Source organism: Chiloscyllium plagiosum, unplaced genomic scaffold (genome assembly GCF_037043375.1).
Source record: "Chiloscyllium plagiosum isolate Xiang-an unplaced genomic scaffold, Cpla_swu_hap1 HiC_scaffold_1, whole genome shotgun sequence".
NCBI lineage: Eukaryota > Metazoa > Chordata > Chondrichthyes > Orectolobiformes > Hemiscylliidae > Chiloscyllium > Chiloscyllium plagiosum.
Genome location: NW_028270139.1, coordinates 94,557,953 through 94,573,349, shown reverse-complemented (window position 1 = coordinate 94,573,349; position 15,397 = coordinate 94,557,953). Strand labels below are relative to the sequence as shown.

Genomic DNA, 15,397 nt, shown 5'->3' with positions numbered 1-15,397 from the left:
ATGGGTTTCCTTTAAAGTAAAAGATGAATGTAGTGGTGGAGAACCCCATTTCAATATCCACCTCTTCCAAGGAATTCTTTTTGCAAACCCTTTACCTTTCAAGGGAAATCATGAAATTAATTCCCTTGGTGGCTGCAGACTTGTAGAATGTGTTGTTCTGTCCCAATCATAATTTTACTTAAATTCTAATATTACAAAAGGATGAAGGGTAGCAGGAGTGAGAATGGGGGATGTTCCTATGATTGGGATTGCTCTGACTGTAAAATATATCATCAGGCACAGATTCAGCTATTAAAGTTTGTATTTCTTTTCTTAAACCATACAATTTTCTCTCAATCTAAAGTACTATCCAAAACAACCCTCACTTGAAAATAAAACCTCCAAATCAATGTAATTGCTAAGATGCACAGTAACATAATCATGTTGTCCTTTACACGTGGATTCAATGGTCAACTTGACTTAGACCACAGGAGTCTGTGTTACTCGATCCACCTACATGATGATCGACAGCTCTCAAAAGTAAATTAAAAATCACTATACACAGCTGGAAGCAGATTTTATTTCAAGTTATGGGTTATTTTCAGAAATACTTTAGTTTAAATGAGGAAAAATTTGATGGTTGTAAAATTTAAAGAGTGAGGGCAGAACAAAAGTTAAAAGCCAAAAATACCCAACTATAGCTAGTTACAATAATACGGGACTTTTCATAGGCTTGGTAGTGATTTCTTAATATTAAAAAAAATCAAGAAATCAAAAGAAAGCACCTGAACAAACACTTTGTGCTGAATTAGGCTATGACCTGAACCATTGACTGCTTCAGCAATTGCACATCTGGCTTCTGAGTTTGATTGGCTCCAGGGAGCGAGGTCAAACTGCCTCGACAATCCAAACAGAGATGGATTTACTCAACCCTTCACGATGTGCAAAGACACCTCTCATGGTGATGTAAAGATTATTTAGAAAGTGAAATTACTTTGAACTAGTCTAAACAGACATGTCTCTAATAGCAGAAACACATTCTCACACTGATGCTTCAAAATATGAAACATCACTCTATCCTTGAAGCAAGTAAAGCTTCAATCCAGTCTTATGTGTGCCAGGTTTGTGTAAATAGAAAGATTAGCATAAATTGTACTCCTTTTGGAATTCAATTCAATTCTGCACTTAGTCAGCAATGAATCAGGCAAGAATCACTTCCTCAGAATTCCTCAACAATCAATACTTCGGCAACATCAAATTTAAAGCAGTTGTCTTTAAACCCTGCACAATAGTTTTATAAAATTTTGATAAACTGATAAATGTTTTATAACTGTTTATTATTTTCTATGTTTCTCACTTTATTTCTCACCTCTTGAAGGCACCTCTATGACAGTGACCCCTCTATGGAGTATTACTCTGAAAGATCTGGCGATGGAAGCAAGCTCTCCATAAAGGAAGTTACACCTGATCTAGATTTCTGTCTGACAGACTGCAGTTCAGCAAAGCTGACAAGGGCTTTTATTCATGAGGGGCATTCTAAGTTTAAAATGAAAACAGAAACAAGATGGATTTCCTTTAAAGTAAAAGATAGATGTAATGGCACTACAATTCATGAAAATGTACTCATACATCTTTAAAAACATTTTTCTTCACCTCTAAAATGGAATCATTCAAGTTTGTAGGACATTCTATTTTGATGCTTCTCTATGGTTTATCCTGAGCCCAACCACCTACCTCACATTGGCACTTTACCAAACAGGTTACAATATAACTCCTGAAACCATCGCCCCAAATTTGTTTACTCAGTGTCTTATGTTCATGTTGACCTCTAGCTTCCATGTCACATATATTTAAAGAAGCTCTTATTGTGAGATTTTACATTTCTCCCTAGTTTGCCATTGGAGAATATTTTCTCTGTCTTTATTACCTTTTTAGTCCTCTTTTGCTTGATTCTGCATTTATTCCAGTGGGACGAGATAGCTCCTTATAGAGGTTTACAAAATTGAGGGACATGGATAGGATAAATAGACAAGATCTTTTCAGAGCTATCACTGATTTTGGCCTCCTTATGCACTTTCTCATTCAAATTAATACTCTCCAGAATTTTCTTGGTTAGTCCAATTGGTTTATCCCTTTTCTTAGCATCTTACTGGGACATATTTTTGCTGAGAGTCATAAGTTGTCTCCATAAGTTGTCTCCTACAGTGGCTTGAAGTGTGTCTATTTTAATGCAAGAAATATTAAGAATAAGGGTGACGACCTCCATGCAGGGATTAGAACTTGAAACTGTGATGTTCTGGCCATTTTAGAGGCTTGGATATCACAGAGGAAATTATGGTTGTTGGGTGTTCCAGGGTTTAGATGTTTCAAAAAGGAAAAGGGTGGAAAGCAAAAGAGGTGGAGGAGTGACATAGCTAATCAGGGATAGTATCATATTTGCAGAAAGGGAAATCGTTGAGTAAGGTTTGTCTACACAGTCCGTATGGGTGGAAGTCAGAAACAGGAAAGAAGCAGTCGCTTTACTGGGAGTTTTCTACAGCCTCCCCCCTCCCCCAATAGCAATAGAGACACCGAGGAGCAGCCTGGAAGGAAGATTTTGGAAATGTATAGAAGTAACAGGATTGTTGTCATGGTGACTTTAACTTCCCTAATATTGATTGGAACCTACTTAGTTCAAATAGTTTGGATGGAGCAGATTTTGTCAGGTATGTCCAGGAAGGGTTCCTGATGCAATATGTAGATAGGTCAATTACATGGGAGGTCATGCTGTATTTGTGCTTCGCAACGAACCATGTTGGATCTCTCGGTGGGAGAGCATTTCAGTGACAGTGATCACAACTCTGTGACCTTTACTACAGTCATGGAGAGATAGAGCAGATGGTATGGGAAAGCATTTAGTGGGCGGCACGGTGGCACAGTGGTTAGCACTGTTGCCTCACAGCGCCAGAGGCCCGGGTTCAATTCTCACCTCAGGCGACTGACTGTGTGGAGTTTGCACATTCTCCACGTGTCTGCGTGGGTTCCCTCCGGGTGCTCCGGTTTCCTCCCACAATCCAAAAAAAAAATGTGCAGGTTAGGTGAATTGGTCATGCTAAATTGCCGTAGTGTTAGGTGAAGGGGTAAATGTAGGGGAATGGGTCTGGGTGGGTTACGCTTCGGCGGGTCGGTGTGGACTTGTTGGGCGGAAGGGCCTGTTTCCACACTGTAAGTAATCTAATCTAATCTAATAACTATCAGAAGCGGGAACAATGGCTGAATTTCAGTTCCTAATAGACGCTGAAGGACGCTACAGTGGTCTAACTTTCATCAATGCTGTGATAGGCTCATCGTAGGCTCTCAAGATCTGATGACACAACAGTAGGTAAGAAAGTAATTTGTGAAGAGGACATGGGAGGCTACATAAAGATGTGGGTAGGTTTAGTGAGCCAAGATTGGCAACTGCAGCATATTGTGGGAATGTGAAATTAGCAACTTTCACAGGGAGAAAATAGAAGCATGTTAACTAAATGGTGAGAATTTGCAGAGCTCTGAGGTACAAGAGGATCTGCATGTACTAGTGCATGATTCACAAAACATTCGTGTGCAGGCGCAGCAAGTACTCAGGAAAGCTAATAGAATGTTGGTGCTTAATGCAAGAGAAATTTAATACAAGAGTAGGACAAAATACTTCAGCTTTGCAAGGCACTGGTGAGACCACATCTGGAGACGTTTTGCCTCACATACCAATCAGTCTTGTCTTAATGACCTATGTTGCTCCCATGATCTTAACATATCCATTTAAGTACTTCCACAATTTTGCCCAGTCCTCTCTAAATTTCTCCTAACTTGAAGTACCAACCACACCCTTTAATCCAATACTTTAGCTTTTTCAACAACACATCAGGCAGCTGGGTGACTAACTATTGGAAAACAAACAGATAATTTGGTGCAGGAAACTGTCAGATTGGGCTAAAGGGTACAGTTCACACTATGACATAGGAAAGGGGGTTGCTATCCAGACTGTTGGATGTGTACATGTCATATACTTGTATTTGTAAAATAAGAACATAAGAAATAGAGGCAGGAATTGCATAGACTTGGCCTATATAATTGTGATCTCAACTCTTTGCTGTCTTTCCCTCATAGCTTTTGACTCCCTTGTAAATCAAAATCTGCCTTAGTCTCCACAGCTCTCTGGGGAAGAGAATTACAAACAGTAATCTTTCTCTGCGTGAAGAAAGGCCTCTGTACATGCAAAATTAGTATGAATTTAAAAGTAAGTCAATGATATGGGTAGTTTAGTTTAGAAAAGACCAAAGCTTAAAACCTAGCCATGTATGATACCAATGAACATCATGATAAGCCCAAGATCATGGGTGAGACACAAAGTTAAATGCAGCATACTCATTGACCACAGAGCTGGACCAGCAAGTCAATAAGATTGAGCAGTAAATGTTTAAGTGATATTTGAAGAGACGAATAGATATACAGTATAGCCACTTGAACAATGTTAGCTTGAACTAATGTGATTTGAAGGAGGGAATGACTGAAATTAATGACCTTATATAACATATTAATGACATGCAAATATACATTGGAGTCTATGTTGGTGCTGGCTGCAAACTTCTTAAACCAGAAAACCTGAAATTTTTACCATCGGAACGTGAAACGAGTAAAACAAATCTCAATGCCAAATACAATTTCTCTTGATAATTAAGCAATGCAGAGCAGTAATACCAAAGTGGGACAATGCAACAACATGATCAATGCTGAAATTGTGGTTATTTAGACAGTGAGTTAGACACTAATGCATGACATAAGACCAGCTTACCAAAGACATGTCTACAAGTGCACAATTGAATAAAGAAGTTACTTTCCGATGCTCTGAATTTGTCTTATTCACAGTAGCAACTGGAATTCAAAGTGTAAAATAGCAATGGCAAAACAACTGTATCCTGTCTCTGGAAATATAAAAATACTTTTAATGTTTTTGATAACTTTTGCAATTTTAATATTCTGACATAACAAGCTACCAGATAATGGTAAGTTCCTGTGAGATCCTATAACGTGATGCGGCAGATTGAAAAGTCAACAAAATGGGAAATTAATTGTATATTGAAGGGACTGCTGTAAACAACTGTTAAAACATAGTTGGTAAAAGAAAAATTTAATTATATGCTTGTATCATGGGCTTATAATAAATGTGCAAGATTACGAAGCTACTATTAAACCTATAGCTAAGCCTATGATTTGTCTTTTTTGAAATTCCCTTTATGAGAAGTTTCAGAATTTAGAGCTAGTTCTAAGAGTGCATGTCACATGACTACCATGAAAGAAATGGTTCCACATCTAAAGAAAATCATTAAGTAGTGCACAATGGACTGAGTTATAGGGAGAGGTTAGACAAGCTAGAACCTTTTTCTTTATAGCGTAGGAGACTGAAGGGGGACCTTACAGAGGATCATGAGAGGCATGAGTAGGGTGAACACATTCAGTCTTTTTCTCAGGGTTGGGGAAGTGAGGACTAGAGCGCATCAGTTTAAGGTTAGAGGGGAAAGAATAAAAGGCAACCTGAGGGGCAACCTTTTTACACAGAGAGTGATACGAAAATAGAATGAGCCGCCAGCGGAAATGGTTGAGGTGGGTACATTAACAACATTTAAAAGAAAATTGGACAAATCCCTGGGAAGAATTTGAAGGATATGGGACATGTGCAGGGAAATGGGGTTCAAGTGGACAGGCATATTGGTTGGCATGGACCAGATTGGGCCAAATGGCCTGTCTCCATGCTGTAGGACTTTATCACTCAATGACTCTAAGAGTTCATTCTGGCAAAAACTACACTGGATAAATGCAAGAAAGCAAAATCATTTTTTGTTGCTACATAGCATTTGTCAGGTAGAAGATCAAAACAAAGATGGACACAAAACAATTTCCACTGTGCAGCATCACCACAATCAAAACTGTGTCAACTATATAATCTCAAGAAAACTGTGACAAATGAATCCCTCTGAATTAAGGAAGAACGCAATCTCTAAAGGTTCTTTTATGATTAGGGTCTTAGAAAATAGCTTCCATCAGAAGATTATATTTTCCTGTATAAATATTGGTCGATTTCAAAGTAATTAGTCACACATAGACAGATGTCTGCTGCTGAATCACTTGAAGATTTTACATACTAATAGTAAAGGAATTTAGAACTTCTGAATGAATGATTCGTTTGGAAATATTCAAACTATGCCAGAGAATCCAAAATACATATGACAAAATGCTTTTACAAATTAGCAATACTGCTTTACAAAGAACATAAACTGAAAGAGAAAACCTTTGTAAGTTATAGCCTCCATACAGGAAGTTGCCTGCCTTGGATTAGATGCCAATCACTGCAGATCAATCTCCGGATATTGCCCTTGACCAAACATCACCTTCAGTTGCTTCATCAATGCATTTTGTTGTGTCATCAAAGGCATTCACTATGTCATAAGGGAGGAATCAAGAATGATTGTAAAAACTGTAAAATCACTCACAATTCTTCTGATAAAGGGACAACCCACAGCAATCTATGCAAGGATCTGTTCAACATGCAGGTTTGGACTGACAAACGAGAGGGAACACTTTGTCATATAAAGGGCAATATGCATCTCCAAGAAGAAAAGGTTAATGTCCCTATCCCATTAGGATCTTTCATATTGATTGCAAACATAAATAACTTCAACCACGGTATTCTAAAATCCCACTTGAATAGAAATAAAATTCCAGAATAAAATAATAGACTTGATAATTCTTTATATTTTGTATGGACTTCTGTTACCAGTTTCAACTGTGCAAATATAACACCAACATGCAAAAATTGTAAAAAGGCCTATTTACTATTTATTTGGTGCACTCCTAGACTTACTCGAAACATGGAGTCATAGTTCTACAGTATGGAAACATACTCATTTCAACTCACCCATGCTGACCAGATATTCTACCCTAATCTCGTCCCGTTTTCCAGGATTTCGCCCATATCCCTCTAAACCCTTCCTTTTCATATACCCATGCAGATGCCTTTTAAATGTTGTAATTATTTTGGCAGCCCATTCCATACATGCACCACCCTCTGCATGAAACAGTTGCCCCTTCGGTCTCTTTTATAGCTTTCCCCCTCACCGTAAACCTTTGCCCTCTAGTTCTGGACTCCGCCACCCCAGGGAAGAGACTTTGTCTATTTATTCTATCCATGCTCCTCATGATTTTATAAACCTCCATAAGGTCACCTCTCAGCCTTGGACACTTCAGGGAAAATATCCCTACTCTATTCAGCCTCTCCCTTATCTCAAAATTCCTATCAATCGTTTCTGACCCCTTCCATGTTTAACAACATCATTCCTATAGTGTGGAGCATAAGCTCCTTGATGTTAAGATAATTGATGAAAAAGTCCCTGACAGAACTTTACAAAATTTACCACCAAATTGTTCAATTATTAGTCACAAACAGAAACAGAAATTGCTGGAAAATCTCAGCAAGTCTGCTAGTATCAGTGGAGAGAAATCAGAGTTAACGCACGGTCCAGTGACCCTTTTACAAAGCTCTCTTCTGATCCAATTATTAATTCAATTAGTACTGTTTTTACAAGAAATTAAAAATTGGGGATATTTTTGAGTCCTGGTGTCACAGTTAATATGTCAATTATTTACGTGAATGATATGCATCAGTAAGGACTCAAAACAATCAATTTGGAAGTCTTTTACACAGACTTAATGAGTTACTGTGTGAAACGATTAGCAGATGAGATTACCAAACTTAATGTGGCTATGGGCAGGGGCTCAATCCTCAAGGCAAAAAAGCACTGCTTAGAAAGTCATGGAGATGTACAGCATGGAAACAGACCCTTCGGTCCAACCCGTCCATGCCGACCAGATATCCCAACCCAATCTAGTCACACCTGCCAGCACCCGGCTCGTATCCCTCCAAACCTTCCTATTCATATACTCATCCAAATGCCTCTTAAATGTTGCAATTGTACCAGCCTCCACCACATCCTCTGGCAGCTCATTCCATACATGTACCACCCTCTGCGTGAAAATGTTGCCCCTTAGGTCTCTTTTATATCTTTCCCCTCTCACCCTAAACCTATGCCCTCTAGTTCTGGACTCCCCAACCCCAGGGAAAAGACTTTGTAATTTTGTAATTTTGTAAACCTCTATTAGGTCACCCCTCAGCATCCAATGCTCCAGGGAAAACAGCCCCAGCCTGTTCAGCCTCTCCCTGTAGCTCAGATCCTCCAACCCTGGCAACGTCCTTGTAAATCTTTTCTGAACCCTTTCAAGTTTCACAACATTTGCAATTAGCAACTTTCACAGGGAGAAAATAGAAGCACGTTAACTAAATGGTGAGAATTTGCAGAGCTCTGAGGTACAAGAGGATCTGCATGTACTAGTGCATGATTCACAAAACGTTAGTTTGCAACTTTTAAAAAAAAGTTCTGTGATTTACACATGAAAGAAGTGAAACTATCATGGTATTCGAACAAATGAAAGACCCAACGAACAATCAAGGTAGTTTCCAATGTATAATTTCAGTTACATCACACTGTAAACTTTTGCTATAAATTGTGCCTTACAATTGTGTCCTCCACAACCACCTGATGAAGGAGCGGTGCTCCGAAAGCTAGTGCTTCCAATTAAACCTGTTGGACTATAACCTGGTGTTGTGTGATTTTTAACTTTGTACACCCCAGTCCAACACCGGCATCTCCAAATCATGACTCTCTAATCTTGCTGCTGTTAGGTTTCTCCCAACTCTAAATATGGACTTTAAATTTGTCTGCCCTTCTCCTGCCCCGAAACGTCGAATCTCCTGTTCTCTGGATGCTGCCTGACCTGCTGTGCTGTTCCAGCAATAAAGTTTCAACTTTGATCTCCAGCATCTGCAGACCTCACTTTCTCCTCCTTCTCCTGCCCAACAATGATAATAGAGTTTTCAACTGTATCAGCTCTCCTCTTTGACCTTTCTTCGCAAAATCCACCATCATGCTATTTCACTCAACCTTTAAAAGTTAAAAGCCCATCCATTCAACCAATTTTTCAGTTACATCTCCTACATCTCCCTACACATAGGTGAGAGATTGGGAGAATACTCACAGAATTTCAAATCTATTAAATCAAATCTATAAATTACAGTCAACTTTGTAATCACTCCAGTCACAACATAAATGTTGTAGATGCAGTTATAGGAGATGTGACTTTATGTTACAGGTAACTGATTCTGGAATAATTCTGGTGCAGTAGTGCTTTTGCTCAATTCCTTGTCAGATGCGATTTGAGAAATGCACAGTGCAAACTGGTGAACAATGCATATATTCAGCTGAATCATGTGAGCACATACTTTATACTGGTGTATTGTCCCCAGCTTATTTGAGGCTAACAGTTATCCTTGTGGTCAGCCTTGTGTATGCATGTGGCGCATTGATGTCTTAAGGCCAAAATTCCCAATAGATTGGTACACAGGATTCTGAGTAAGTATATTGTTACGGTTTGGAGGTTATGAAATAATTTTCACTGCTATTCATTTTTAAGGGAAACCGGAAGTTTTCTATTCCATACTAGGCCGCACTGCAGAGTTGAGTGACAGAACTAAATTGAGTTATTGGGCAGAACTTGCATGTTGGAGGCAGACAGTGAGAGCTGGGATTCTTCCCAGCTCAGTGCATCCAACTTGGCATCTGATTCTAACAGCAGCCCTTCCCCATATACATTAGCTCTCCCTGTCTCAATATTGCCACTTTATCTCCTTTCTTAACTTTGCAATAATTCTTCTATCTCTTGAAATGTTTAGATCTATACACATCCAATTTGCACGAGGATACCTCTTAAAGCTATTAAGTCTAATTGTTCTGTTCATATGTTCCGCTAGAAGCCCTTCTGAAGGAGGGTAACTGGAGTCGAAACATTAACTGTGTTTCACTCTCCACAGATGCTGTCAGACCTGCTGAATCTCTGCAACAACTTGTTTTCGTTGTATTCTTTGTTAATACTTGGTTGATTTAATTTTATCTGTTTTCAATAGTTTCTCATCTGATGCTAAATCTAAATAAACTTTAGATCTAAATCTAACAACTTGTAATAGAGAACTGAACATATACAGTGCTAGAAAATGGGAACCAATTCTCATTTCACTGACTCAGTTATCTACAAGTTACGATCTTTGACTCTGGTCTGCTGCCAGTTGCAATACGGTCAATGTTAGTAAAAGGTGATTGCCTGTTTTGGGCCAGAATTATGATGCAGGGAGAGAATGAGAGTCGTTTACAAGCCTATCGTTAAAGAGTACAGGAATGGAACTAATTGCATTTCTTTTGAAGAGTCAATATTGTTACAATGAGCTGAATCATCTCATGTGCTGAATGTTTGTACTAAAAAAGATAGTGAAATACAATTTATAGGAATAAGAAACAAGAAGTAATAGATACAGAAAGACAGAAAAGGAAGCTACAGTGTGAAACCAATGGAGGGAAGAGAAAAGGTGAACAAACTACACCAGAAGGTGGGCAGATGGGAAGGGTGTCAGGTAACAAGAGACACATGTTTTTGAACAGGAAAATTTAAAAAAAAAAAATATTTAAATCTTCTTCTACTCAGATCAAGAACTGTTTATTTTGCTGATTTGTTAGAGCTTTATATGTGATATGCTCTATTGATTAGAGGGAGACTGATGACAAAATAGAATTAAGCATTTATCTTGCCAGGTGCTTTCTAGAAACAGTCAAAATTATTTGGGAAATGTTATTAATTACCCGGAGTGGAGTGGAGGGAAAGTAAGGATGCTCTCCCTATCAGTTTCACAACTAACTGTATACATTACAGGTCACTTTGCTTTCTGCTGTTTATATAGATCATGAAGTGCCCATGTAATATCTTCTGCCAAAACCCACTCTACTTGGGTCTGGCCATCTGCTCTTTATTAAAATGCTGTTTTGCATTTTTCCACCATATTTAGGCACAAACTTTCTCTATGCACAGATTCGGCAGACTTGTACTGTAACATGTGCCAAGATCCAGGCAGGACTTGCTGCTTCTAAACAAAGCTATATCTCTTTGATCAGAGCAATGCCCTGTGGAGACAAGAGTAGAAGGCAGCTCCCAGCCAACAACTGCCAGTCCCTCCTTACATTACGAGACTGCGCTGAAAAAGATAAAATTAATGGTATCATATGTATTTCAACTTGCTTAGGGTCAAGTTGAGCAAATTATGGTTATCTTTGTTAGCTGTTTCAGTGGAACAGGACTAGCTCCTCATCCTGAGGAAGTGTGTTCGTGGATGCAAAGATTGTATGATGGTCACAAACATAATTTGTTTATTTCACTCAAACACGATCCAGCACTATATATCGTACACAAACCTCTTAAACACTGAAGAAAAATAGTCAAGAGATTCAGTATAGAGCGCTTTTGCATTTGGAGCTAAAATACCCAAACAGTAGCTCAAAATTTCAAACACAGGAATAGGATACTGATGGAACCAATCCATTAGTGAACCTACTTCTTTTCATTCACATACAGGATAAGGGCATCACTGGCTAGATCAGCATTTAAGGGGAGGTGGTGACCTAGTGGTATTTTTGCTGGACAGTTAATCCAGAGACGCAGTAATGCTCTGTAGACTTGGGTTTGAATCTCACCACAGCAGATGGTGGAATTTGGATCCAATTTAAAAAAAAACAAACTTGGAACTAAAAGTCACGAATTCATCACTGATTGTCAGGAAAAACCCATCTGTTTCGCTAATGTCCTTTAGGGAGATAGGCTACCATTTTACCTGGTCTGGCCTACATGTGACTCCAGACCCACAGCAATGTGGCTGACTCTTAATTGCTTCTGGGCAAATAGGGATGGGCAATAAATGCTGCCTAGCCATCGACATCCACATCCTGTGAATGAATAAAGAAAAAAATGACTTTGTATTGCCACCCACTTTCACAGCCAGGTCAAGACTCTTTTGTTGTGCCAGAGTGTCGACATTTAGATATTATTTACAGTTCTTGAAAAAACTAGATAGGTTAGAATGTCACTTTGTCACAAAACAAAACAGTAAGTTATTCAGTATGTGGTGCCAAGATTGCACGCAATCCTGCATGTTCCAAATTCAACTCAGCTGCTACACAGAGATCAATGACTAAAGTCTTTTAAGATAAAGGAAAAGTGAAGTCTTTACAGTGTGACAAATTAACTATAAATGTAGAAAAATGGCATAATTGAGCACAGGAGGTGATGGTACTGCTCACCTTGCCTGTGTTGATTGTTCAAAGGGATATCCAATTATTTGCATATAGCCTTGTAAGCAGCCTCTCCCCATATTATACCGGCTTTACCTGTACTGCAGCTGTTGGATCTGTTTTCACGACTGTTTAAGGTAGTTCATTCCAGACCACAACAACTCACTGCATTAATATAATTTTTCCTTACCTATGCTTCTTTCACCAATTGTTTTGTATTTTTGTCCTCTGGTTATCAACTCTCGCTGCTGGAAACAGTTTCTCCCAGTATATCAAAACGTTTCCTATAAATGTTGAATTATTTTATCTCTCGTTCAACTATCTTCTCTAAGAACAATCCCAGATTCTTTAGTTTCTTCACTGAAGTTCCTTAACCCAAGTCTTATTCCAGAAAATCTTCTCTGCACCCTCTCTTAGCTTTTTACCAAACTCTGGTGCCTTGAATTTGACACAACACTCTACACCTAAAGCCACCAATCATTTATGGAAATTTAGTTTACCTTTCTGGATTTTTCATCCAATGCCTAAATTTACAAAGCCCAGGATTCTACATGCTTTGTTTTTAACATCAACAGGCTTGTAAGTATGTCCTTCTATGTTTAAAGATTTGTGATGAACAACCCCTAGGTTTCCTTGTTTCTGAGGACCCATTAACATTGTACAGTTTAGTAATATCTAAAAGTCACCACCTTTCCCTTCTTTGCATTAAATTTAATCTGCCATATGTCTGCCCATTTCACCAGTCCCATTCTGCAGATGTCTGCCATTACCCTTCTCATTGTTTACCATATCCTAAACTTTGTCTGTTCTGCAAACTTTGAACATTTTCTTTTATATCCATGATCCAGTCATTAACAAAGATCAAAACCAGCAGTAGCCTTAATACCAACCACTGAAAGATACCAATTTTATATTTTTCTTTGGTCTGATAAAATAACCACTCTCAACTTTGTATCTTGAGCCAACATGGAATCTACACTGCCACTGCTCCTTTAATCCAAAAGGCTTTAATTGTAAGTAGCTGGGGACCAGGGTTTTAAGACATTCTGTTGAGGAAAAATAAAACACAATGTGAAATTTTTGGGAAATGAATGTTTGCGGAACATAAATGTGAGGATGTCCTGTCTACTCCCAAAACAAATTAGAAACAACTTGCTGTGCATTTAAAGACTATGCCGGTTCCCAGCCATACTGTCAGTAGCAGTCTCCTGTCAGATTTGATAAGAATCATCAGCCTTGAACACTGACAATTAAAATACGAATTCAAATGTAAATATTATTTTTTGCAATTAAATTACATTCTCAAATTACAGTTTACACCAAAAAACCAAACTGTACACTATTCTCTTTTTCTCTGAGTTTTTGCCAATTGTGTCTTATTCCACAGAGGTATATTAGCTATCAATTGCTTCTATCTATGTGCAGCACTCATCAAGTGTTAAAATAGATTGGTTTCAGTTAGTAATTTCTATCCAAATATGATCTTTCTTTCAATCAAATCTCAGTACCTCCTGTGGTTCTGTTGCTAAATTGGACCAATTAGTTTGTGCTATAAAGAGCCTGGCATGGAAATAATGGGCTAAATGGCCTCCTTCTCTGCAGCAATGAATTTATACTTGAATTTAACAGGATTCGGCAATCCCAATGCTTCCAACTAAGAAATGAAAAGGAGCACGCCACATCCCATAAAATTACTATAATGTTAATTGACCGATTAATTTACTAGGTTATTATAAAGCAGGAACGGGTAAGACTGGTGTGTGAAAGGAACTATGAGGCTCCTCATAAAGCAATACTGCTGGTCACCACTGGATGCAAGATTAAGTGTAAAGTATTCCCAAAGCAAGAAATATAACAATTGGATACAGAGGAACGTTTGGAAATTCTATTAAAATTTATGGAGAAAACTGTCAAACAAAAAAGATGACCTATTAAATCCAATTGAGGCATAGTCAGACTTTGACAAATTTAGAAAGCCAGATGGTCATTCTATAGAAGAATATATAATGAAATTTAACAGGTGATATTGCAAAATTTCTATTCAAAGATTCCTAATTCAGTGCTCATTTTTAAACTGCTGGGCTGTGTTAAGGTGTCAAACATGGACCAGCCTAGTAATAACTGGAGACAGACTTCCAAAACGAAATGTGTCTTGGAACAAATACAAAAGGCTTTACAAACAATCCTGAGAGAACAGTCATTACCAGCGGCCTTCATGGCTCATACAGAACATTCAGCAGTAACAGAAAAAAAGGAGGATAGTTGCAGCAACAATGTGAGTTAGCTCAAATACAGGCCGACAGGACCAATACCATAACTAAAAGGAATTGGGATAGAAATATATCTGAAAATGTGTTGCTGGAAAAGGGCAGCAGGTCAAGCAGCATCCAAGGAGCAGGAGAATCGACATTTCGGGCATGAGCCCTTCTTCAGGAATGAGGAAAGTATGCCAAGCAGGCTAAGATAAAAGGTAGGGAGGAGGGACCTGGGAGAGGGGCGTTGGAAATGTGATAGGTGGAAGGAGGTTAAGGTGAGGGTAATAAGGTGAGGGTGATAGGCCAGAGTGGGAGTGGGCGCGGAGAGGTCAGGAAGAAGATTGCAGGTTAGGAAGGTGGTGCTGAGTTCGAGGGTTGGGACTGAGACAAGGTGGGGGGGGAGGGGAAATGAGGAAACTGGAGAAATCTGAGACTACACCTCCTCCCACCCTGTCCCCTGTAAAAACGCCATCCCATATTCCCAATTCCTTCGTTTCCACCGCATCTGCTCCCAGGAGGACTAGTTCCAATACTGAACAACCCAGATGGCCTCTTTCTTCAAAGACCGCAATTTTCCCCCCAGACGTGGTCAACGATGCTCTCCACCGCATCTCCTCCACTTCCCGCTCCTCCGCCCTTTAGCCCCGCCCCTCCAACCGCCACCAGGACAGAACCCTACTGGTCGTCACCTACCACCCCACCAACCTCCATATACATCGTATCATTCATCGTCATTTCCGCCACATCCAAACGGACCCCACCACCAGGGATATATTTCCCTCCCCTCCCCTATCAGCGTTCCGAAAAGACCACTCCATCCGTGACTCCCTCATCAGGTCCACACCCCCCACCAACCCAACCTCCACTCCCGGCACCTTCCTCTGCAACCGCAAGAAATGCAAAACTTGCGCCCACACCTCCCCCCTT

General features: G+C 39.3%; 1 protein-coding gene across 2 annotated transcripts in view; it reads right to left on the bottom strand.

The window, feature by feature from the left end:
- The window catches only part of plpp1a (phospholipid phosphatase 1a), a 98,576-nt gene that overhangs the window by 70,052 nt on the left and 13,127 nt on the right, over positions 1 to 15,397 (bottom strand). The window lies entirely within an intron of this gene.